Source organism: Phyllostomus discolor, chromosome 11 (assembly GCF_004126475.2).
Source record: "Phyllostomus discolor isolate MPI-MPIP mPhyDis1 chromosome 11, mPhyDis1.pri.v3, whole genome shotgun sequence".
Lineage (NCBI taxonomy): Eukaryota > Metazoa > Chordata > Mammalia > Chiroptera > Phyllostomidae > Phyllostomus > Phyllostomus discolor.
The window spans coordinates 40,274,318-40,278,250 of NC_040913.2; the positions used below are offsets into that span (position 1 = coordinate 40,274,318).

At 38.4% G+C, this 3,933-nt stretch overlaps 1 pseudogene; it reads right to left on the reverse strand.

The window, feature by feature from the left end:
• Positions 1 to 1,237: 1,237 nt before the first annotated feature.
• On the reverse strand, positions 1,238 to 1,920 carry LOC114508821 (annotated as a pseudogene).
• Between the last annotated feature and the right edge of the window lie 2,013 nt (positions 1,921 to 3,933).

Genomic DNA, 3,933 nt, shown 5'->3' on the forward strand with positions numbered 1-3,933 from the left:
CTTGCAAAGAGAATCTTTGCCTAGAAAGAGAAGGATTTTCCCTAAATTAAGCTGGAAAAAATACTACATTTAAATATAGGAGAATCACATTTTCAACTAATTTTAGCTAGAGTGTGAATAAAACACTTCAGGAAGATAAGCTCATAGTGTCTTTATTTTGATGACACACTCCACTGTTTTGTGCCATTTTAAGATTTTTGTCATGACAATAGATTCTTTTTCCTTCTTGTTGTCATTTCTGACACAAGAACAAGACATCGAAATTTTAATATTATGTATATATTTTCAGTGATTCTGACTAAGCTAAATTGCCAGCAGGCTACAGTATTGTAATTTGCTCTTTACAAGTTTCACAGCTGCAAGGGTTCCTGTTCCTGACAAGTTTCATGAACATATTCTCTTCATTGGAGGTTTTTCCAGACTGGATGGTTACCCATGATATATTTTGTGAATTGTAAAGAAAATCATGTAAAGGCTTTTATATTTTGAGATTTTCAACTTTTATAATTTGTATGTACCTCAGTTAGATTCAGCTTTTTGAATTCTATAGTTCTTATAATAGGACACATTTTATTGTTAGTATTTAATTCTATCAGATAGAAAAAAATAACAAATTTTAATATTTCCAGACTTAGATATTTAATCAAATTAATTACTGTGATTATTTGTTTTTTTATCTAACGCATTTGGAAGTATTTTTTTGTTATTGTTTTCACTTGTAAAGAGCCATTTGTTGATTAATTGATGGCAGTAAGTAACTTGGAATATTTACTTCCTGCCTACATTCTAAGCTGTTTTAATCTTTATTTTTAATTGACATACATATATACATATATATATTTGCGTGTGTGTGTGTGTGTGTTAATCCTCACCTGAGGATAAGTTTTTATTGATTTGAGAGAAAGCGAGGGAGAGTGAGAGAGAGGGAGAGAGACAGGGTAAGACACATTGATGTGAGAGAGAATCATCAACCAGTTGCCTCCCATATGTGCCCTGACCAACCATGAATCAAACTCTCAATTCTTTGGTGCACAGGTGACTCTCCAACCATCTGAGCTGCCCAGACAGGGCCAATAAATAGTTCTTTTGATGACTGCAGACATGTAAGCTGTGTGATAGTATTCAGAAACATCACAGTATTTTCCTGATCAGTACATAGTCTTCAATAATTATCAAAAGTTATTTATATGAAATTGTTGTCAAACCAATAAGGCTGCATTTATGCACCCACCATTTTTCAGATCATCCAGGTAACCTTGCCTCCTTGTGTCACAAGTACCAACTCACTCAATTTCCCCTCAATGACAGTATCATCGGTAATAACACCCTAAACTGTATAAAATGGGGATGAGGGATTTTTCTCGACACCAAGTATTGGCGAAAGTTGGCTGTCAGTTCAGAATGTGTTATATGGGCCTTCTTGTTATGTAAGCCCATTGGCCTCATGAAACTTTCATATTTAGGTGGTTTTCAAGTAAAGTCATTTCCAACAAAGCAGACTTTAGTAAGTAACCTTCCCCTTCCATGCTATCTTCTTTCTCTTTCTTGTTGGAATAACTTTTAATACCACTTTCTCCCTGGACATAAACTTTGGCTGGGACTTCCCATTTTCCCCTCTCTCTTTCTTGTGTGTGTGTGTGTATGTGTGTGTGTGTGTGTGTGTGTGTGTTTAATCATACCAAAAATTAGCCTGGGACTGTCCCCTTTTGTCCAGCAGATATGCCTGTACTGCTCCTTGTGGAGCCTATTCATACTTATTTTGTTTGGTATTCCTGTTTTCGTGCATCTGGATAGTCTTTCATTTGTGTTTTCTCAGCATGGCACTGTTTATGGTAGAGCTTAGCCTTCAGATCAGTCATCTTTTTTGCCTTGTTTGAACATTCATGAGCCTCTTGACTTCCCATCTTTCCGTTTTCTCATCGTAATTCAAACTATGTAACTAGTAAAATAACTAGTTTGTGATGTAACTAGTATGATTGTTCTGTGGCATGGTTACAGCCTCTGAGTTGCTGGGTGCAGCCCTCTTGACCAGAAGGAGCTCTCTAATTTCACGTCTCAGAGACGCATGAGCCAACAACACACAACACACAGCAGCTAATTGATATTTTGCTGAATCTGTCTAAGAAAAAAAAATGAAGGTGATTTTTTTCTTTCTGAATCACAGAGGAGGAAAACATCTGCTAAAATTATCAATTTAAATCTCAGTTGACCATCAAACTAAGTCTGTATCTCCCCTACGCATCAACAAATTGGCTTCCTCTATATAAGGAGAAGACAATTCTTCCTTCATAGATTCTCACATTTCATTTGAAATGTTACCCATATACAAGACATACACTGTCCCCTCTTCCAAAAGCACTCCTTCCCTCAGTTATAGACTTACTGACCTGTTTTGTGCTCTGTCTTTCTTAACATTTGTTGAAAACTTTCAGATATCTGCATGCAAACCCCCCCATCTCATATTAATCTTGGGAATATACTTTCCTCATCTAGAAAAATGGTAAGAATAATATTGTCTTAGTCCTTTGGCTTACTATAACAAAAATACAATAGACTATGAATTATAAACAGCAGAAATTAATTCTTATAGTTTTGGACACTGGGAAGTTCAATATCAAGGCATCAACATATTCAGTATATAGTGAGGGATCACCTCCTGGTTTAATGATGGCCATCTTTTTGCTGTATCCTCACAAATCAGAAGGGACAAGGGATCTCTCTGGGGTCTCTTTTATAAGGGAACTAATTCCACTCCTGGGGGCTCCACCCTCATGACTTCATCACTTTCCAAAAGCCTTACAGCCTAATATATTAGGGGTTAAGGTTTTAACATGTGAATTGTAAACGGGCATAAACATTCAGTCTGTAGCAAATACCAATCTTGATCTTTGACAATATCATATAAGTACATCAAACTGAGCTAAGAACATAGTAAATGTTGGGGACCACCCTGCCTAGTCTCAGGAAGCTGCAATGCCCCATGACTTAGGCTGAATGAAATATCTCTGGACCAAGAGCCACTAAGGAGACAAAACTTATTTCCCTGGCATGGATGCTGCCTGTTCTAATGTCTGGCTTCCCTTTTGCATAATTGGCAGTCAATGACAGGTAACAATTCTCTAGGAAAGAGAATGAATCTAAGACAGACGCAATCACATGGAATGTCCTAAGAGAAGAGACTCAGGGCTGTCGAAATGAAAGGGTGATGGACATCAACCCCTGCCCCCTTGGCTTTGTCAAAGCCTGAGTCCTTGTGAGAAATCCAAGTCTCCTGGCTGCCTTTGTCTTCTCTGTTAACTCAGGCCTGCAGGGGCGGCCCAGACCAGAAATGGTGGACCCCCAAGGTAATCAGGACTGGGACATAGAATATGCAAGATCCTATGAGATCTGTTTGCTGGAGGATGTTTTTAACTTGGAATTTAAAAGCATAGACAGGAAACCTTTGGAACCTGTAGTTCTTTTCATATGATAAAACCCCAACCTCTGCCCAGTATCACAGCAGGAGTTCTGCCTGCACCTTTGTAAGTCACCTACTTCTTTTGATCTTTTCTGCCAGACTGTGAATCCACAAACTAAGTCTGTTTTCTCAATAAAAATCTGCCTGGGAATGGATACGGCGCACCCTCCAGGAGAGAAGGTGGCCAAGCAGTGCTCTCCACTAGAGAGACTGGCCATGGTGCTCTCCAAGAGAGAGAGTGGCCCTTCTGTCCCTATTCCCCCACAGGACCTGGTTGTCTCTGTGTATGTTTTTCTTGTGTTTCGACGAGCATCCTCAGCCGAGATGGATACTGCTGGACAGTATCATCCACAAGTAAGCATTTATAAAGTAATTTGTTGTTCTAGGAGAATTAAATAAAAACATAATTTGAGGCGCTGAATGCAGATCATATCTGTACTAATGTTCTAGTCAATGTTGGGTTTTTCAGTAATTGA